We start from the raw sequence: 22,613 nt of genomic DNA on the forward strand, positions 1-22,613 counted from the left end.
TTGTAAGCTCACTGAGAAAGTGCTAGAATTGTATCATAATGTCAGCCTTTAAGAGCCACACACCTCGGAGACTAAGTGTAAAGTAATAGATCTCCCTGTTAAATCATGTCTTGACTGTAAATTTAGGGAGAGAATTGGACAATGGGTTAAGAGCCTCAAAGCCTGATAGACACCAACTCCTTTTGAGAAGGCAGTAGCTGTACTGATGCAGTCACTGTACAGGAAACAGCTGTTACAGTGAGGAACAGAAATAGCTCAGAGCAGGGAGGATTTTGAACTGGTCTATGTCACTGTGAGAGGTGAGCTCCAGCCTTGCTGACAATAATAATCTCCCGCATCATCAGCTTCAACCCTGCTGATTGTAAAACTGAAATCAGTGCCAGATCCACTGCCACTGAACCACTGAGAAATTGCCCTATAATTCCAGGATAACTGTTGCTGCTCAGGTCAACACTGCTGTTAGCAGTGGGACACTGGTTTTGGGACAGAGACTACAGTATTATAGATAGGGCAGCAGTGGATGCAGGGGACTCTGCCTAGTGTTGAAAGACTGATCAAAACACTGTCTGAAATCTAGTGCAGCAGCTACACTATGTGTAGGAAGCAGCTGTTACATTGAAAGGGACAGGATGGGGGAAGTTTTTGTATAGGTCTGTATTGCTGTGTGAAAGAGTAGCTGTGATGCTGCAGACAATAATAATCTCCAGTATTTTCAGCTTCAACCCTATTGATTGTGAGAGTGAAATCAGTCCCAGACCCACTGCCACGAACCGGGCTGGGACCCCAGTTTGCAGGGAGCTTCCAGCATAGATAAGGTGCTTAGGAGCTTGTCCTGATTTCTGTTGGTGCCAGACTAAGTAGTGAGAGCTACCACTGGTGAGGCTTGAACTGGCTTTGCAGTGGATAGTGACTATGTCACCAGGAGACAGTGCCAGAGATTCTGGAGTTTGCATCATCACAATCTGCCCACTGGAGTCTGAATTAACAAACAGAATATAAATTAGTATGTACATGTACTGTCTCTTTCTCTTGTATATACATATAGCATAAATATAGATAATTAATATATATTTAATCAAAGACAGACTATTTTGTCTTTATAAATATTCCTGTCTGTCTCTTTCTGTCTTCTGATAGTTGATCTTCTGAGAATGACACTAATGTTAAGTTTGAGGAGATCCTTTCATCCCAATGTGTTTTCAGTTGTATTTTGATCAAACCATTTTTGGTCTCTTTTGCAGACTGGCATTTCAGAAGTTACTGTCATGAGCTGAAGAATTTTTATATATCATTATACAACTTTTCTTAAATTTTTGTGTGGCTTATTGCAGCTTCAGTGATCCAGCCCAAGCTCACTTGATCCTTTCCCTGCATCCAGAGCTTTAACAGCCAGATGAGCTGAGCCTGCGAGATCATCTTGCTACGTCTGACTGTCCCTCTGCTGATCACTAAACTGTAACAAGTGACACAGAACATTTGTACTGGCTCAGAGCCGCAGGGCAGTGTCCCTTGGATGAGATATATGCAAATTTAGTTCAGAGATGAAAATTTCCATCTGACCTAAAACATGCAGAAAAAGGGAAGTAAAAAGGGGCTGTGGATGAAATAGGCAAGTAGAACCTGACAGGCGCTGGGGCAGCACCCTCAATTTGGCAATTCTGATAATAGAGATGGTGGGGTCTGTGGTCCCCCATGTCTGGATCAGGACACTATTTTGATGGGTGCTGATAATACCCATGTTAATAAAGTCCCTGTCCCTCACTTTATGCTGAAGTGGCATTTGTCAGAGTGGAATGGAAATAAATGTTTTCAGCTCATCAGTGTTGCGGGGCTGCTGCTTTAAATTTAATGAACTCAGAATTGTCGTTATAGTAGGAATTTCCCCATAAATATGAATTCATTGGTGCTGATTTCCCTGCATCAGGGCTAACGCCTCTCTTCCCTACTGTTCTCTTCTGGATTTATGATACATCACCTCAGAGACCCTATAGGGATGCACAGGGTTGTGGGACCCTTAATCTCCTATTTCTGCCATTTAAATCCCAAAGGTAAATGTAATATAGAAAAATAGGCTAGCATCCCATTAAATAGTTTGTGAGCCCTGTGTCGGTGCTCCCGTGTTCTGTGTAACATTGCGTAAATAGATCATGGCTTTCATTCCTGGAGATCTAACGTTAGACTCATAAATCCATATTTCAGCAACTAAAATATATGGCCACATTTTCAAAAGTGTGGCGCTTCCAGCATCTCCCACTGGCAGTTGAACGTGGCCGTGTGGTGTCAGTGATGTGGAAGTTTAGATTCTTGTTTAAAGAGGCTGCTCAGTAAACGTCCATTCCCTGGTACAGCTCCATGGTCATACAACCCCTGATCTCTGCAGCTCCCACTGATGACAGTGAGACTATAGAAGCAAGTGATTCTGCTGCTGCTACCAACCTGTGGGATTCTTTCAATGGTTGAGTGATTTTAAATTGTGCTAGGACTCTGTGTGTGTGTGTGTGTGTGTGTGTGTGTGTGTGTGTGTGTGTGTGTGAGAGAGAGAGAGAAAATCAGCACAGTCTCTGAGCACCCTACACACAAATCCTCCCTGACAATGCCACTTATGGTTTGGGCTGTGCTGCCCCTGTATGGCTATACAGATTATGGGCTGTTGTAGATGCTTTGTGCTGCCGCAGTTTGAGTGGTCCTGTACTATGTTCTAATCCAGCATAGACCCAGGGTCTGGCTAGCCCTCAGGTAGGATTCCTGCCTCAGTTTCCCTAGTGTCAATTACACTATAGTCCCTTGGTGGATTTGGGCCTCATTGATTTCCAAGAGTTTTGGATCAGGCCCTTATTTCTTTAAACGTTCGTTCTCTCTTTTTGCTATTCTCGGTGAGACTGAGTTAACTGGGAATTGTGTGCAACTCTGAGGAATAATCAGGATTTGATAGCCTAGAGAACTGAATTTCCATTTTTCTTTAAGGGCTAATTATACTTTTAATCCATCTTGTTCCCTCTCAGTTTAATTTTCACCTTGGATCCATGACGCTAACAACCAGATGAACTGAGCCTGAGATCATTTTGGTGCATCTGAGCTGTGAGAACATTTATAACAGCTGAGAGCAAGAGGGAAAGATCAGGCAGTTCTGAGTACACAAAGCATCTCGTCTCACCCTTGATGATGCTCAGCCGTTAGAAATATAGGGACTGATTCTACCGTGGCAAGATATAAGTAACTGCCCTGAAAATCAATGGGCCTGATTCTGATCTTGATTACACAGGTGTAACTCCATTTACCCCTGGTTTACAGTGGTTTAAGTGGGATCAGAATGTGGGCCAGTGAGAGTTCTTTGGATTCTGTAGAGGAGAACAGTGTCCACAGAACTGATTTATTTGCCTTATTTTAGAATGGGTATAATGATTATAACCATGTAAAACATGTTGTCTCACTCCCTGAATCATTGGCTCCATGGTTGGACACAGAGGGCCTAATTCTTGCCTCTATTATTGGTGCCATGTGGAAGGGGCATAGTGTTCTTAGAAGTGATTTATTTGCATTTTTTTCACACATCTGGAATTTCAGATGCTCCTATATATGAAGTTACGCCATCTGATGGCCATTGTGTAGAATTCAGCTTTTTTAGTCAAATAGGTTATAGGACATTGAATCTGACTGTACACATGTTAAAGAGAATCAAGAATACATTTACATTACTTTAGATGCCTTTAGCTACCTAATGCTTATTAGGTGAACAGCCTTTTGGCCTGTCTTTTTAGTAAGTTCATGTAAACACTCGCATAGTATTCTTTGCATTTAAATTTCTTTTTAAAGCTGAATTGTGTATTCTCCCTGAAATCTACAAAAGAAGTCAGAGAAGTCTGAAAAATGGTAGGTGAGGTCAGAGGTTGGGGCAGACCTTGTAGGGAAAATCTGAATTCATTAGATCCAGAAATTGTTGAGATAACAGCACCTTTCAAATGAGTTGGTTTCAAAGTTGCACAAATCCTTTAATGCTTGTTTTGAGCACAGTTGGAGAAAGGAAGCCCCAGGAAAGAAGAAAATATTGTGCAAAAAACCCCAATCCAAATACTCAGAAACCCCAATCCCTTCCCATAGCTACATTCTATCTATCTTTATCTATCTGTAATTTCTCTAGAAAAGAAGAAATATGTCCAAGAATAACTTTATATTATCTAAACATTGTTAACCTGCTGAAGGACCAGAAGATGAATACAGAGTATTTGCATAGTACTAGCTGGGGACTAATTAGGGGAAGGAAAGAAACATGCCTATATAAAACAGTGCTACAGTCTCCTGTCATAATAGTCCTGTGGATTGCTGTGACACTGATACAGGCTGTGAGGCCCAATTCAGACACAGGCTCCATTGAAATCAGAAGGAGTGACATCTAGGGAAGGATTGGACCTGCAGTGTATGGGCCTGTTATTTAGGGTGCTGAAGCGTTTATTTTATATGATTGCTGACAGTCAGTGCTTGGGGAGGACTTGGCCCTTCAGCAGGAAGTATTTCTGTGGAGCAGCCACATGACGTTTTTAGCAGGTTCCCGCTGGAATATGTGTGACCCTTTAGAATGGGGATCAGATCCATGACCCGTGTCTCTGAGCTGCCCCTATGGGTCTCTCCTCAGTACTTCACTTAAAAATGTTAAGTGATGTTTTTTGCCCACAAACTCTCCTGAACCCTTCTCAGGTACAAATGTACTTCCCCTTTCCAAGACCCTGCATTTCTACAATGTTCTCTGTACCAGTGAATCATTAGATCCTCCCAGATTCCTTCTCCTGTCATACTATGTTTTTATCACAGTGGGTCACGAGAGGTACAGTGAGTTGTTCCCTTCGAGCATCTGTAAACTTTACAGCTGAGGTAATCAATTCTGCTCTCCCCCCTGGCAGAACTGTCAGTAAAGTCTTGGGCTGACCTGAAATGCTCACACTGTCTTCTAAAGGAACAATTAGGTAGGGTGACCTTCTGTCCCATTTTTAAAGGTACAGTCCCATTTTTGGGGACTTTTTCTAACATAGGTGCATCTTACCCCCCACCCCCGTCCCGTTTTTTCAGTTTATCTGGTCACCCTACAATTAGGAAGGGTGCGAAGTAATTTCAAGGCAAATGTCACCATGGTTGAGAAGATGTTACAAACTCTTCTGTTTGGAAGGAAATTTCTCTTGCTGCAAACTGCAAAATTTATATTTTATTTCATGTGAGTGAGTGCAAGGATATTTGTCTCTGGGGCTGAAAGTTTGTCCCCAGATAACGTTTGGCATTTGCACTGAGAAGGTGGCTGTTTGAAGGAAGCAGCTATTACACTGAATAAAACAATACAGGGAGGTTTTTGTGTTGGTCTGTATCACTGTGGAAGTGAAGCCATAGCTTGCTGACAATAATAATCTCCTGTATCTTCTTGTAAGATGTTGATTGTGCGAGTGAAATCAGTCCCAGACCCACTGCCACTGAACTGGTCTGGGATCCCAGGGGCGCAGGTGGAAGCATCATAGATAAGAAGCTTAGGAGCTTGTCTAGTTTTCTGTTGATACCAGGCTAAGTAGGTATAAGTGCCTGTAAGATTTGCACTGGCTTTGCAGTTGATAGTGACTCTGTCACGTGGAAACACTGCCAGGGATTCTGGAGTCTGTGTCATCACAGTCTGCCCACTGGAGCCTGAGTTTACAAAGAAAATATAAATTAATACAAATACAGACCTAGTCAATCAAACTAAACAGTATTGTGTTTGCAAAATATTCCCATATGCATCTTGACACTCTTACTAGTACCTAGTCACCTAGTGATGATGCTAACATCAAGTTCCAGATGGCTTTTTCAGTCTAACCCCTTTTCTTGTTGCTCATTATTTTCTAAAACCTATTTCTTTTCTTAATTCTGGTTAAAATGAGAGAAAGATTTTAATAAATTAGTGTTGATCTCTGAAGACTGTTTAGTGTTCTTCATCATTTAAAGGCCTCAGTCAATTTGGATCTGACTGTGCCCGAGGTTCTGCCATCACATAAGTGTCAGTTCCTGTCACAAAGAGCTGGCTAACTAAAAGGATTTTGATTGTAGATTATCGTTTATGGGTCAATATACAACATTTCTAGTTCTTTGAAAAATTTCAGAGAATCATTGTACTTTTAATTCGTCCGATTCCTTCTTGGTTTGATCCTTATCCTGGATCCAGAGCACTAACAGCCAGATGAGCTCATTTTGATATGTCTGAGTGGTCCAATGCCAATCAACAAACAGTAATGAGTGACATGGATCATTTATAACTGCTCAGAGCAGCAGGGGATAGTTGCTTGGGTGTGAAATATGCAAATTGGACTCAGATATGAAAAGTCACACCTGGTCCACAAATGCACACAAAAAAGAGAAGGGAAGGGAAGGGGCCATAAGTGAGATATAAGCAAGTTCAGCAAGACAGTTCTGGGGACAAGAGCCTGTATGTTAAAATGACTGTTGTCAGGGATGAATGGGAATAAATGTTCTCAGCCTATTATTATTGCTGTGATGCTGGATAGTATCACTGTTACACTGGCGATCTCATCACAATGATACAAATGGTATGAGCTCTCTTTGATAGATAAACTATTGGAGGGTGATGGGGGCTTCAGGCAGGGCTAATCCTGAATTAGCAAGGGTAAATCCTGATTAGCTGAATCTGTGCCATTGCTGCACATCCTCCTCTACACCAGGACAGCAACACTGGTGCAGCTGCACTGATTCCTATTCAATAGATCCTGAATCTGGCCTGCTCCCTGTGGAAACAAGACCTTCAAGGAAGTTGTCTTTAGTCAGGAAATGGAAGCAGAGATGGTTGCTCAGAGTAGCTGGGAGAGATCAGTGAGATACAAAGCATCTGTTTTGGGTGCCTCAATCATAGGCTCAGGGTTTGGGGTTGGAGAAGTGATTCGCATGCATTATGACCCATGAGGTCCCTTCTAATCCTATGATTTTAGAATAAAGGGCCAGATCCTTAGCTGGTGTAAAGTGGCAGAGCTCCATTGACTTCAGCTCAATATCCACCTCAAATGTTAACATTAAGGGTTTTTGCATTTTTATCAAAGTCAGCAGTAGGCAAATACTTGACTCTTTCCAAGGCTGATTGTAAATCACACTCTCACTCTTCCCTATAGCACATTGTGTTTCTATTAGACAGTGTGGCTGTGACATTTTGGGGATCACCCAGACCCTAAGGGATTCTGTCACTGCCTGCCCTAGTAACCTTGGGTGCCTTGATGCTGTGCAGCTTTGGTTGAGATCCCTGGTCCCAGAAGCCTGCCTGCAAGCACAGGGTCTCACCCTAGCTTTCACCAGCCTAGTTACTCCTTGCAGCCCCTCCAGTCCCTAGTCTCCCCAAATCCATCCTTGAGTGCTTAATTACCTCACACTAGGTCTTTTCCCCGCTGGTTCATCACCCCCAAAAGCATGAAACTGCCCCACCCCCAGCTATCAATTCACTTTAACCCACACCATATCACAGCCTTGCTCGGGGTTCAAATAAACAAAAGGTTTATTTAATAGCAAACCCCCAGATTCAGAGATGAACTAGTAAGGGAAGCAAATGTACGCAAGCTACACAGAAAATAAACATAGAGAGACAACCTCAGGCTTTACATTTCTATCTTACATAAAATCCCTTTTCTAATACAAGTTACCTATTGCCTTTGCCACAGTTTCCCAGCATATCCCCTAGTTCAGAGGGGGGTCCAGCATTTCACAGGCAGCTTCCTGATTAGGTCAATGGAAGAATTCTTCTGTTGACCAAGCTACCACCTTTCGGGGAGGTGGATTACCTATGCAAAGGGGTTCTCAAACTTTTTTTGCTGGGCCTCCCACTTTCAGGCTGTGATAATCCCCTGTCCCCAATACCCATGCTACTGTTACTTCTGCACTGCTGCTGGTGGCAATGCTGCCTTCTGAGCTGGGTGCCCAGCCAGCAGCCGCTGCACTCCGGCTGCCCAGCTTCTGAAGGCAGCCCAGAAGTAAGCCCACAATACTATGCCTTCTATCTTCTTCGGCTGTACCTCAGTGCGAGGATGATGTCTGCCAAGGGGGTTCATTGGTGGGTTTTTATGTGGTTGAGGAGCCTAATTCGTGCCTGCAGATTTTCCCATAGAAGTGACAGGTGTAATTTTGGAGGAGACATAGTTGTTGGCTGGAGTGTTGTGCCCTTTCTTTCCTCCTTTGTCTCTTCTCTGACTCATGATCAAGTCTGTTCCCCTCAAAGTGAGCTGTGGCTTAGTGTATGGTGTGGCGCTACCGTGTCCTGTTACGTGCCGAGTCCTCCCAGTTTGTTGGGTTGAGGCCTCCCTTTTTAAGATGAGAATCCTCGTGAGGCGGTGCTGCTGGAAGCACTCCAGCCGCTTGAGATGTTGTCAGTAGGTTATCCAGTTCTCACCCCATAGAAAAGGGTGGGGATGACAACTGCCTTGTAAACCCAGATCTTGGTACTTGTTTGTAGGTCCCTATCATTGAAGACTCATTTGAGTAGTCTTCCAAAAGATGTGCTGGCATAGCGGATCCTGTATTCAATTTCTGTGTCAGTGCTGGCTGGTTGGGAAAGGTGGTTGCCAAGCTATGGAAAATGGTCCACATTTTCCAGGGGTTCTCTGCTGATGGTGATTTGTGGAGTACAAAGAGTAATTTGTGCAGGTGAGGGCTGGTAGAGTACCTTGGTTTTCTTGATGTTGAGAGAGAGACCCAGGCTGTGATAGGCATCTTCAAAAAGATTTAGGATGCTCCGCAGGTCAGCATCTCTGTGTGCAAGAATGACACAGTCATCTGCATACTGAAGGTCATGATACCAATTATCGTGATCTTAGATTTTGTTTGGAGACGTCGAAGATTGACAGTTGGCCATCCATACGACACCCAATCCCGATTCTGTCAGGAAGGCGGTCACGAATGAGAATCAGGATCACGGCAAGGTAAAAAGAGAAGAGTGTTGGAGCAACAACACAGCCCTGTTTGACGCCAGTGTGAATGGTTCAGTCTCTGAGCTGTTGCACTAAATGGTAGCAGTCATCCCATCATGGAGTAGTCTAATGATGGAAATAAATTTCTCTGGACAGCCAAACTTACACAGCACCTTCCATAGGGCATCACGATTGATAGAGTCAAAGGCCTTGATTAGGTCAATGCATACCATGAACAGTTCCTGGTGTTGCTCTCTGCACTTCTCCTGAATCTGTCGTGCCATGAAGATCTTATCGGTTGTGCCTTGGAATGGCCTGAAGCCACACTGTGATTCAGGGAGGAGTTCCTCAGCAAGGGGAAGGAGGCGGTTTGTAAGATCTGGGCAAGAATCTTCCCTGCGATGGAGAGGAGAGCAATACCTCTGTAATTCCCGCACAAAGATTTTTCCCCTTTCTTCAATATTGTAACAATGTTGGCATTCTTAAAATCAAGTGGAATTTCTTTGCAGGTCCAGATTTTGTCAAGGAGTTGGCAAAGTTTGTGCTGGAGCATTGTTCCACCATCTTTAAAAACCTCAGCTGGGATGCCATCTGGGCCTAGTGCCTTGTGATTTTTTTGTCTTAGTGATGGCATGCTGGACTTCCTCAGAAGATGGGGGATCAGGAAGATGTTCCATTACTGAGCATTGTGGAATAAACTTGATGGTGTCTTCAGAGATCATGGTTTAGTAGGGTCTCAAAGTGCTCTTTTCAGCATTCTTTAATGGTTGTATTGTCCTTGAGGAGGGTGGAGCCATCCTGAGAACGTATGGGGGTTGGGCCTTTGGAGTGTGGCCCATATATAGCTTTTGGTACTTGAAAGAAGCTTCTCATGTCATCCTGGTCATCCTACCTACATGCCTCTAGCTTTCATCCAGATCATACCACTCGATCCATTGTCTACAGCCAAGCGCTACGATATAACCGCATTTGCTCCAACCCCTCAGACAGAGACAAACACCTACAAGATCTCTATCATGCATTCCTACAACTACAATATCCACCTGCTGAAGTGAAGAAACAGATTGACAGAGCCAGAAGAGTACCCAGAAGTCACCTACTACAGGACAGGCCCAACAAAGAAAACAACAGAACGCCACTAGCCATCACCTTCAGCCCCCAACTAAAACCTCTCCAACGCATCATCAAGGATCTACAACCTATCCTGAAGGACGAGCCATCGCTCTCTCAGATCTTGGGAGACAGACCAGTCATTGCTTACAGACAGCCCCCCAATCTGAAGCAAATACTCACCAGCAACCACACAACAGAACCACTAACCCAGGAACCTATCCTTGCAACAAAGCCCGTTGCCAACTCTGTCCACATATCTATTCAGGGGATACCATCATAGGGCCTAATCACATCAGCCACACTATCAGAGGCTCGTTCACCTGCGCATCTACCAATGTGATATATGCCATCATGTGCCAGCAATGCCCCTCTGCCATGTACATTGGCCAAACTGGACAGTCTCTACGTAAAAGAATGAATGGACACAAATCAGACGTCAAGAATTATAACATTCAAAAACCAGTTGGAGAACACTTCAATCTCTCTGGTCACTCGATCACAGACCTAAGAGTGGCTATACTTCAACAAAAAAGCTTCAAAAACAGACTCCAACGAGAGACTGCTGAATTGGAATTAATTTGCAAACTGGATACAATTAACTTAGGCTTGAATAGAGACTGGGAATGGATGAGTCATTACACAAAGTAAAACTATTTCCCCATGGTATTTCTCCCTCCCACCCCACCCCCCACTGTTCCTCTGATATTCTTGTTAACTGCTGGAATTAGCCTACCTTGCTTGTCACCATGAAAGGTTTTCCTCCTTTCCCCCCCCTGCTGTTGGTGATGGCTTATCTTAAGTGATCACTCTCCTTACAGTGTGTATGATAAACCCATTGTTTCATGTTCTCTATGTGTGTGTATATAAATCTCTCCTCTGTTTTTTCCACCAAATGCATCCGATGAAGTGAGCTGTAGCTCACGAAAGCTTATGCTCTAATAAATTTGTTAGTCTCTACGGTGCCACAAGTACTCCTTTTCTTCATCCTGGTCTATGAAACCCTGGATCTCAGAGGCCTTCTCTTGCCACCTCTTGTTTTTGATGCCACATAGCCTCCTTTGGACTTTGGCTTTAAGCAGGTGATAGGCCTCATGTTTTTGTTTGTTAGAGGAATCATTTTGCCAGTTACAAAATACATTTCTTTTCTGTTGAATTAATGCTAGGATTTCCTCATTGTTCTCGTCAGACCAGTCTTGGTGCCAATGAGTGGAATATCCTATGGTGTCACCAATGCAATGTGAATGGTGTTTTTAACTTGATCCCAGTGCTCTTGAGTATCAGTGATGTTGTCAGGCAAGTTAGAGAGTTTCTCAGATAGATGTTGCTGGAACATCTCTGGTTTGGTCTTGAAGTGCTTTGACGTTGTACTGCTTTCGCTTAGTCTTTGGGTGTTTGCGGTCTGGTGGAGCGAGCTGCAGAAACATGACTGATCTTACTAATCAATGGTTTATCCAACAGTGATTGGTACCTCTTATAGGTCATGTTATACGGACATTGGTATAATCTCAGGTTCTGACTGTAACATAGTCAATGAGGTGCCAGTGTTTAGACCGAGGATGTTTCCAGGTGGTCTTAAATTTCTTACTCTGCCTAAAGATGGTATTTGTGGTGAGCAGGTCATGCTCCACACATTTGCTGAGGAGGAGAATACCATTGGGGTTTACGTTTTCCACCCTTTCTTTGCCTATTGTCCCTCTCTAGAGTTGGGAATCCCATCCGACTCTGGCACTGAAATCTCCCAGGAGGATGAGTTTGTCTGCCTTACGTGTGGCTGTGACGACTGCATTGAGAGTGCTATAAAACTGCTCCTTATTGTCTTCCTCATCATTGAGTGTTGGGGCGTATCCATGGATGACTGTGGCATAGTGGTTGTTGCTAAGCTTGAGCTGAAGAGTCATGAGACACTCGTTGATCTCCACAGGAAGTTCTAAAAGCTGACTGGCAATCTTATTTTTGATGGCAAAGCCAATTCCCTGAATGCGTCTCTCTTCTGGTGGCTTTCCTGTCCGAAAGAAGGTATAGCCACCTCCATCCTCTTTTAATTGGCCCTCACTGGCCTGATGGATCTCACTAACAGCTGCAATGTCAGTGTTGAGTCTTACCAGTCTTCTCTGGCTATTATGGCAGTTCTTTCTGGGCATTCAGTGTGCTGAGAGTCCATAAGGCTGTGGACATTCCAGGTGGCAAAATTCATTGTCTTATATCTCTTGTTTCTGCCGCAAAGTTGTGATCCCACTGGAGCCTATGTTTGGGGCACCTTTTCTAGCCCTCTCCCCATTTGGGGTGTGCAGAGGGGATCCTGTTCAGCCACTGCTGCCAAAATGCACTTCTGTCTCAACCAAGCACAAAATGACCATCACACGGCCACCGCCTGCATGCAGTTTAGTGACTAAAGCCTCCCAGAGATCACTGTTCCTTTCTTTCCTGCCATTCATCCGTCGCTGCAGGGCTTTGTGCGGGTGTCAACCCTTTGGCAGAGGCCTGTGCATGAAATCTTTTAATGTGGGGAAACGGCTGCGCAAGTGGTAACCACATGAAACTTGACAGGAGGAAAACGCTGACCCAGTGTCAAGGAGATCCAAGACACCAAGGGCCGGCCTCGCTGCTGCAGCCCTCAGCCACCTTCACAGCCGCAGAGTACTAGAAGACCTTCTGTATGCGCCCGATCCACCATTGGGGTCTTTTGAAGTTTGGACCATGCTTAGTTAGGAGCCTTGCCTCAGACCTGCTCACCAAGGAGTACCCTACCAGGAGTATAAAAGCTCCGGATGATATAGCTCAGAGGGTCATAAGTCCATGCAAGCCTCACCACCACAACAAGGTTGCGGTCCATCAGAGAGGACTCTCCTGTAATAGCCTTGCGACCTCCTTTCGGGTCGGAACGCCCAGTTTGAGGAATGCTGACCTACACCGACAGGAGAACCCATCCCGTCAGCTTAGATAGGGTCTGCACTGAAGCAATACAGGGGTACAGCTGTGCCGCTGTAGCATTTTAAGTGTAGACAAGCCCTTAGAGGATGCCTGCCAGTTACTGGATGCCTTTCACTTCAAACCACTTCCATTTTAAAAGGATTTTTCAGTTTTTTTCCCTTCAGTCACTATAAATATTCAAAATGGGGACATCCCCCACCATTGTCCCCATGCCTTTCCATTGACTTTAATGGTCCATTGTTGGCTACTGCTGGGTTGTACAGTAGATGGTTACTTTGCATCTGGTTTTGTGTAAACACCTGGCTTGGGAGGTGCCTCTCCCTGCCTGATTGCTCACTCTCCAGCTGTGATTTGGAGCCAGAGTTTGAACACAGTTCTCTACGTACACAAATACATACATTCATAACCATGGCTTGTATACATCGCTCATAATGATGGTTAAGTGTAGAACATTACAAGCTTTCATAAAAGGTTTTACTCAACACGTTTTACACACAATGTCATTGTAGGCCATCAGTTGAGTCAATTGGGGTTATTCTTTGGGGTTCAAACCCCTGGGAGTGTCTAGCCCCTGCCATTCAGTGTGGTGTGGAAGCATAAGCATAGTGTTTGGAAGCTGGAGGTCAGAATTCTAATCTTGCCTCTGCCACTGACTTTGTGTGGCTTTGATCAAGGCACTTGGTTGTTTTTCCCTCTGTTATCCCTTCTATAAAATGGGACGGTAGTGCTACCCATGTACCAAGGAAGGGCGTGGGAAGATTTGTCTGTACAGTGCGGTGGCCAGATAAAATACTCTCATTGTTTGCTTTGTGTTTCTATTGAGTGATGCAGTGAAACTTAGCATGAGCAGATAATGAAATGCTCCCAGCTTCGCAGGGAATCTATGTACACCAGCATGTCAGGGCTGTTTGCAGAAGGGCCCAGGGAAGGTCAGGAGAAGTGTGAGGAATTGCTGCTACCACAAGTTTCAGTGCTCTCTGTTGCGCCTTGGGTGGGGATGCATAAGGACAATGGAGGCTGCAGTAGTCTTCAGGGAGGACTACCTCCCCAGTTAAACACCTGCACAGAACAGCAGCACGCTGCCCACTGGTTTGCCAACACTGTAATTAAAAAATAAGGGACTGTTTTTTAGCACCCCCTGCCCCACCCCTCCCCCTGATATTATCTTGATCATTAGTAATAATTAATAAGCAGTATCCACCTACATTCACCAAGGTTATTTCTTGCTGCTTTTTGCAGCACTCAGCAATCGCGTTGTACAGGATGAAGAAATAAGGGATGTCCCTTCTACAGTAATAAAGGTTTGTTGGCAACCCAATGCATGGTACAAGAGATATGTGCTGCTGCCCAGGGCTGAGTGAATAGAAGATAAGGTGCAATTGCTTTTGGCTAAAAACTGGCTTTCCTTTCCTATTTGAGATTATCTGAAATCTAGACCAGAATACAAACATGTCTGCAGTGATTCAGGAAAAGTAATGTAGCGAATCTTTCTCTCTGTCCCATATGGGAACAGACTTAAGGACATGCACCATGTTGTGGAAAGGGGTCTAACTGCTTTGATGCTTGTATAGGGAGGGAGGCAGCCAGTCAGCTGGTTCTGCTTAGGGAAGTAATTTCTGGATGCTTTATACAGTGATTGCCATTTCTCAGTTGATATGTTGGACTTGTATTGCAATGTTAATGGGAAATTGGATCCAGCCTATAAGAGCAAATACTCTTCAGTATTTAAAAGGAGGCTGCTGAATGTATATTAATTTAGCACCCTGTAAATTCCAGCCTTTGTGCTACTTTGGTAAGGGATCTGTAGAAATAACAGGAAGGAATGGACAATGGGGTGAGGTGCCTGAAACTGACAGACACTCTTCTAATCTCAGACACAGCAACTGGTGTGATACTTTGACTAACTGCAGGAAAAAAGCTGTTACAGTGAGGAACTGAAGCTGAAGAAAGCAGGGAGGTTTTTGCATTGCTCTGTATCACTGTGAGAGGCCAGTTTTGAGCATGTTGACAATAATAATCTCCAGCATCATCAGCTTCTACTTGGCTGATTGTAAAAGTGAAGTCAGTGCCAGACCCGCTGCCACTGAACCGGTCTGGAACACCAGAGGGACGGGTGGAAGCGCTGTAGATAAGGAGTTTAGGAGCCTGTCCTGATTTCTGTTGGTACCAGGCCATGTAGCTACTAACACTGGAACTGGCTTTGCAGTTGATGGTGACTCTGTCTCCTGGAGACACTGCCAGGGATTCTGGAGTCTGAGTCAGCACAATCTGCCCCTTGGCATCTGGATGAGAGGAAAAACATTGTAAGTAATATCAAATGAAATACACTTTAAAAAAAAAGAAATCTGCAGATATCTTCATTTAGACAACCTAGTTACATTCAAGTCTGAGCCAGATGGAATTGTGGGTTTGATGAAGAAGTCTGATAATTAAAACATGTTGAGAGATTGTCTTAATCTCTCCTGATGATGTTCTTACCTTGAATCCAGAGCACTAGGAGCCAGATCAGATGATTCTGTGAAATCATCCTTGTCCCTCTAGTCTGACAGACACTGAGAATCTAAGGCATAAAGTCTAAGAAAATAATTTATATCTACCCTATATTGCAAGGAAATGCCTCTTAGGCAGAAATATGCAAAGCAGCTGCTCCATGTAAATATACATTCACTGTGCCCCTGTGCAGAGAGAACAGAGAAAGCACCATGTACAGTCTTTGGTCTGAGAATGCAGCACCTATGGATGGAACTGAGTATTGCCCACATGGAGTTCGCTGTGGCTCCTGTGATCAATATATGCTTTAATGCAATACCCAGTGTGTGTGTGTCATTGGTAACTTTGAGCCAGAGTCTGAGCTTTCTTTGAGTAATATCTCACTTTGGGAATCCTTCTATTGATATTTCAAGTACATAAAATGTTGTTACAAGGAGGAGAAGAATTGTTCTTCTTAACCTCTGAGGATAGGACCTGAAGCAATGGGCTTAAATTGCAGCAAGGGCGATTTAGGTTGGACATTAGGAAAAACTTCCTAACTGTCAGAGTGGTTAAGCACTGGAATAAATTATTTAGGGAGGTTGTGGAATATCCATCACTGGGGATTTTTAAGAGCAGGTTGGACAAACATCTGTTAGCAATGGTCTAGATAATACTTAGTCCTGCCTTGAGTGCAGGGGACTGGATTAGATGACCTATCAGTGTCCCTTCCAGTTCTATGATTCTGTGATATCAGTGGGATTGCTTGTGGGATGAGCTACTACTCATCATGAGAATCATTGATCTGCCCCTTCTGAAACACACACTTTGTTCAGCACTGTTGTCTACGAATTGCCAGTACAGCCTTTTTACTCCTCTAATCTTCCTCTCAGGACACTTGCCTGTGAATCTTGGGTGATCCTGTTCGCTTTTTCTAACTCTGTTTCAAGGACCCTGTAGATCTGTTCAGGGCCTCTGACTGCTGGGTTTGAAATACCAGCAGACTTCTCTTTAACCAGATTAAACGTATTAATGTAATGGGAGCTTTCAGTAACCCTTCTACATCCTACTGCTAGAGGGAAAGCTTAATCTTACAAAAGCCCATCAGTGCTTGCCTTAGCAACCACAGTCTAGCTCTCTTATCTGCTCTGTGATCCTGCTACCCCTCAGGGGATGTCTACACAGCAACTGCGGCTGGCCTGTGTCAGCTGACTCAGGATTGTGGGATTTGGTCTGAGGGGCTGTTTCATAGCTGCGTAGACTTCTAGGCTTGGGCTAGTGTCCGGGCTCTAGGACCCTGCGAGGTGGGAGCGTCCCAGAGCTCAAGCTGCAGCAATGAAACAGCTCTGTAGCACTGTGAGCTTGAATTGGCTGGCACGGGCCAGCCATGGGTGTCTAGTTGCTGTGTAGACATACCCTCAGGTGCCTATCCAACCCCCCAGAGATCCAAGAGGGCAATCTGGGAAGAGCTTCCATGCAGGAGTCCAAGCCTCTGTCCCTCTCTGCACATAATGGCATATTTTTTTTTGGTCTTCATCCCTAGCATAGCCCATCATACAACTCTGCTTAACTTATATCCTATATTAACATCTCATATCATACGATTTCATGTGAGCATAGTTTTTTCTCCATAGCGTGTTAGGCCTTGTCCATATTAGAAAAGTTTTGCTAGTAAAGCTACGCTGATTGAGCTATACCGGCAAACCCTCTGAGTGTGGCTGCAGTATTGAAGTGCTTCTGCTAGCACAGTTTACACCAGTTCCCTAGGTGACATAATCTATGCTGACAGAAGCACGTTTATGCCTGCATAACTGCATCTACTCTAACGCCAATAGCAGCATAGCTGTGTTGGTCAAAAACCCATCCCCATGGTGGCATAGCTATGCTGGTGAGAAGTCTTAACTGTAGCTCAGGACTAAGAGTGGCAGAGCTTTGCTCTGTGTACAGTGTTTAGATTAGAGTTGGGCCCGAACCAAAATCCCAGATAGAAATAACTCCAAACTATAGAAGAATGTGTGTGTGTGTGTGTGTGTGTGTGTGTGTGTCTATCTGGAGGTGACTTTTGTGATTGCTCACTCTCTCTCTCAAGGACCTAACTAAAGCCCACAAATTAACCTCCAGTGTGGATGTGGATCTCCAATGTCTGTCTGGGTATATCTATGCAGCAGTGCCAGTCCAGGGGTAGTGGAACTCGAGTCAGTGGATGCTGGGTCTGAGAACTCACAGCTCGAATGTCTACACTGAGTGCTGACCCTAAGTTTAGAGTTTTTGAACCTGGACTCCACCCTGGGGCTCCAACATCCGTATGCAAGCCTGAGTCCATCTAACAATATCTGAGGCGTTCAGGCACGTGGTTTACCCCCAAGGTTGTGGGCATAAAGATATTGCTGAAGTAATTGCTGGCTTTGAGAGAGAGGGGTTTCCAAACTGCTCTTGGGCCATTGATGGGACTCTTCTGCTTATAGTTTGCCCTCCTCAAGGAGCTCATGACTACCTAAGCTGCACAGCACACTACTCCATTGTTATGTTGGTCCTTATGGTCCCCTTAGGTACGGGGGTGGAAGGTTGATTGCCATGCATTGTACTTATGAATGACATGACCACTTAAGAAAAGGGGGTAGGAGGTACTGTGGATTTAGATATCTGTATTGAGAAATAAATAGCTTTGGCATGCAACTTCAAAGTAGCACCTTATCATGTTTGTCTTTGTTGTGTGAAATACACATTAGATGGTGTGATGCAGTGACGGTAATACAATTCCTGAATAAAATAAAAACCTTTATTTTTGAACACTTGTTAGAAAAGCACAATATTAAACCATTTCCAGGCAGGCCAGCTGCCATTAGCACAGCAAGACACTGGTAATGCCAAAAACATCAACAAAGTGCATGAACAAAAGCAAGCAAGGAAACAATTTCCAAGATGGAACCCCCCTCCTGTGGCATGTCCCCTGGACCCCTGTTCTCCTCTCCCTTCTTGACACTTTTCCCACGCACTGAGTATCTGGGTAGGGGGAGTGGAGGCATCCATGGGGGAGGAGTATAGTGTGGGGGACTGGTTGGGGTACATTTGGCCTGTCCAGCCACTGATAGGGCCCAACTGTATGGTCCACCCAGCCCTGGAATTATCCAAACTATTCCTGGTCTGCAGCATGTTGTACCGTGGAGGGGACTCAGGCTGTGGGACAGGAGCAGCAGGATTAGCGAAAGCAGCCGCTCACAGTTCTTTCCGCTGTGCTCTGTCTTCCTTCACTGTTATTCCTCTTCCAGGAACTGAGAAGCAAGTGCCTCTTCCTTCATATAAATCCTGTCCTCAAGCTGTGTAGCCAGCTGGAGCCTTTCCCCTTGCCTCTTGTTTTGCCTTTCCTTGCTGTAAGTCCCTCTCTTTTTGGTACTGGACCTGCTTGTGTTATACCAATAAAATAAAAACCAGCAGAATCTTATTAAAGGGGAAAAGGCAAAATGCCACATTTATTGTGAGTACAGAAAGAATCATAGTAAGCTGTTAGTTATAGCTATAACATTCTATTCAATTTCATATTTATTCACACACACAGGTTCTGCAAGGTTGTTATCATAGTTACCAGCCTTAGAGTTGCTCATGCCAAGCCACTGGCCAGGTGGCCTGGACATGAGGAGGGAGCAGGGCCTTGTCAGATGCTCATCTGATGCTCCTGGAAGTTGGTTTGCAGAATCAGACCCCAAAGTTCTCACTTTCTAGAGTCCATTTTTATAGGAATTTCTTCCTATGCCAGTCTATGGGAATTGCTTCATCATGCTGTTGCTGAATCAATCAGCAGATGGCACATTCCTGACGGATCTGTGCTGCCAGATGTTATCTTGTTCTTTGGTTCTCCCATTCTTGAGGCTGTTGGGTGGATTCCAGTCTGCGCTCCGGGGGTCCTTTGGTTATTTCCACTTGATGCCTTCTTCAGCCGATGGACACTGGATTCTTAAGCGGGCACCTCCCTGATCATTCAGTTATTACCCACACCAAGCATCCATCCACATCCATCCTCTATCTCTATTTTAATCACAATTGTTAACAAAGCGAGATGAATACAACAGAAGGGTGGAGAGTCTCTGGGTGCTGTTTCTGTTGTTACAGGGTATTGCTTTAAGTCTCTCTCTGTGTGAGTAGTTGTCTGCTCTCAAAGCAATTCTTTGTAACAACTCTGTCCTAGAATGTACTAACACAATTAGCAGCTTGCAAGTTTCATACATAGAGGGAGAGAAACAGTAACAAAACCCAAGAGACCTCTTAATTAGTAATACCCTGGAATTTAAACTATGGGGAATCAAACTCATTTGTGATTTTAATTCAGAACTTCTTTAATATGATCCAACACTTATTGGCTATGTCCTCATGGAAATGCTTCCTCTTGGACCGGTCTGTGAGAGCTCGGCGACCCAGGCTGCTTCTGGGGTGTGTTGAGCTGTCAAGGTGCTATGGCCTGTAGTGGTTGATGGGCATGGAAGCAAACAAGACACAGAAGTTATTGTCTCAAGTTACTGAGCACAGAAAAATTGCTTTTGGGATTTCAAGGACATAAAAATATTTGTGAAACTGTACTTCAGTATATTGTTAGAGAGGCGCTTCAGCCTACAGATGACCCATAGACACAGCCGGGTTAATTACAGTGAAAGAAGTGCTGAGAGAATGGTAAATTAACCTCCCCTATGATGGAGCATCCAATGGGAACATGCTCATTTAGCATGTCCATCATCCAGTAGCCCCACTGATTGTTTGGCAGGTTTTCTGCTTCTGATGTACTCACAAAATTTTGTGCTGTTAGTTTTTGGCTAGTTGCTCTTCAAATTCTTTTTTTTTGGCCTGCCTAATTATAATTTTACACTTGACTTGCCAGAGTTTATGCTCCTTTCTATTTTCCCACAGGAGGATTGACTTCTAATTTTTAAGGGATGCCTTTTTCCCCTGAACTGCCTCTTTTACTCTGTTGGTTAGCCATGGTGGCTTTTTTTTTTTGGGTCCTCTTATAGCTTTTTCTATTTGTGGTATATATTTAATTTAAACCTCTGTTAGGGTGTTATGCTCTGAACTTGCCTAGCTTTCCTCTTCCCCCTCACGCAAATGCCCCATATAGCTACTAGAAGGAGAGGACACAACTTCTCATGCAGCCTACCATTGTTGCCATGCTGTGTGTGTAAGACTGAGTGCTGCTATAGACTGAGGTGAGTTGTTCCTTCCCTCCTGGGTTCAGACATGCCACTTCTGCAGCCTTCCCAGCCCAGACAGCACTAGCCCTCAGGATATCAATTCTGCTACTCAAACATGGCAACGCTGCTGATGGCATTGAACATTGAGCCCATCTTTCTGTTCTGATCCTCAAATACCCAGAATTTGAGGCATCCAAAAAGAATAATATTGGGAGGATAAGGAAGGGAGTGAAATTATTTTTGGTTGGGGAAAAAATTCACATTATTCCAGTTGATATAAAAATTCGGCTGTAGGGAAGAAAATTTCTCTTGCTGGAAACTCATCAGGATTGTCTCTTTATTTTATATGTGCATGGGGGCAGTGGGAGCATAGCGGACGTGTGGTGCTGAAAGCCTGAGGAAAAACTTTGCCCTTCTGGCCTAAAAGTCTATAAATGAGTGTATCAGCTATATTAATAGGGTGACCAGACAGCAAGTATGAAAAATCAGGACGGGGATGGGAAGTAATAGGAGCCTATATAAGAGAGAGCCTGAAATATTGGGACTGTCCCTATAAAATTGGGACATGTGGTCACCCTATGTACTAAGAAGGTGACTGCCGGAAGCAGCTGTTGCCCTGAACTGAACAGCACAGGGAGGTTTTTGTACTGGTCTGTATCACTGTGAGAGGGGTTTCAAAGCCTTGTTGACAGTAATAATCTCCAGCATCTTCAGCTTCAACCCTGCTGATTGTGAGAGTGAAATCAGTCCGAGACCTACTGCCACTGAACCGGGCTGGGATCCCAGAGGCACGGATGGAAGTGTGTGGATAAGGAGCTTAGGAGCGTGTCCCATTTTCTGCTGGTACCAGGCTAAGTAGTCATCGCCTAAGTAAGTAAGGCTGGAACTGGCTTTGCATTTGATGGCGACTTTCTCTCCTGGAGACACTGCGAGGGATTCTGGAGTCTGAGTCATCACAATCTGCCCACTGGCATCTGAATTTATGAACAAAATGTAATACATTAGATATACATACAGTCAGTCAAACTGGACAATACTGTGCTTGGTTAAATTACTGTAGTTCATCACTTGCCCATGATGTTAAAGATTAAACGCTCATTCTAAATCCCATTCTATATTGCTCTCAGCTTTTTCATACATTTTCTTTTTTAATAAGACAAACACTCTATCAGTTAGTGATGCTCTCTGGTAAAGCTGATGATCTGATATGCAACCACTCTAGATTGAAACATTTTCTTTATTGGCTCAATCAGTAGCTCTTTATGACAGAGACCATCAATTTATTATGTGTCTGTACAGTGCCTAGAGCAAAGGTGCCCTGATTCTTGATTAGGTCCTGTAGGTACTACTGCAATGTAAATAATTAATAATCATTATAATTCAGGCAGTTCCCTCTTGGTTTGATCCTTACCCTGGATCCAGAGCACTAACAGCCAGATGAGTGGAGCCTGTGAGATCATCTTGATACGTCTGACTGGCCAGATGCTAATGAAAACAAGTCATAACAACAGAGAACATTTATAATGGCTCATAGGAGCAGGAAATATTACATGGGTGGGAATAAGCAAATCCGGGTCATGAAAACTCATGTGATTGATAAACGTGCACAAAAAAGGGAAGGGGCGCTGGATGAAATAGGCAAGTTCAACTCCGCAGGCCCTGGGTAGCTCCCTCACTATGGACTGAAATTAAACTTGTCATGTTGACTGGGAATAAACGTTCTCAGCTCATAATTCTTGTTTAGGTTCCAGTTAGTATCGCTGTTACACTAGAAACAGTCTCACACTGAAGAGACAGTATATTCTCTGTGCGTGTGGCTGTGTGGAGGTCTGTTCAAGCACTCATTAAATGGGTGAGCCCTTAATAGATAGATTAAGGCTTGATCCAAAGCCCATTGAAGTCAATAGGAGTCTTTCCACTGACTTGAGTGGGTTTTTGTATCAGGTCCTCAGTGCAAATCCCTGTGTCTCCTCATTCACACCTATGGGCTAGCACAAGTGCAGCTAGACCG

General features: G+C 44.2%; 2 long non-coding RNA genes and 1 gene segment (V, D, J or C); 2 read left to right on the plus strand and 1 right to left on the minus strand.

The window, feature by feature from the left end:
• Positions 1 to 392, plus strand: part of LOC122459744 — a 43,385-nt gene extending 42,993 nt beyond the window's left edge. Inside the window, exon 3 of the long non-coding RNA XR_006280620.1 lies at positions 300 to 392. This is a non-coding gene — a long non-coding RNA (uncharacterized LOC122459744). The remainder of the gene's footprint in view (positions 1 to 299) is intronic.
• Positions 1 to 22,613, minus strand: part of LOC119854484 — a 104,906-nt gene that overhangs the window by 48,455 nt on the left and 33,838 nt on the right.
• Positions 1 to 22,613, plus strand: part of LOC122459741 — a 283,098-nt gene that overhangs the window by 43,486 nt on the left and 216,999 nt on the right. The window contains exon 2 of the long non-coding RNA XR_006280617.1: positions 17,975 to 17,982. This is a non-coding gene — a long non-coding RNA (uncharacterized LOC122459741). The remainder of the gene's footprint in view (positions 1 to 17,974; positions 17,983 to 22,613) is intronic.

Source organism: Dermochelys coriacea, chromosome 4 (assembly GCF_009764565.3).
Source record: "Dermochelys coriacea isolate rDerCor1 chromosome 4, rDerCor1.pri.v4, whole genome shotgun sequence".
Lineage (NCBI taxonomy): Eukaryota > Metazoa > Chordata > Testudines > Dermochelyidae > Dermochelys > Dermochelys coriacea.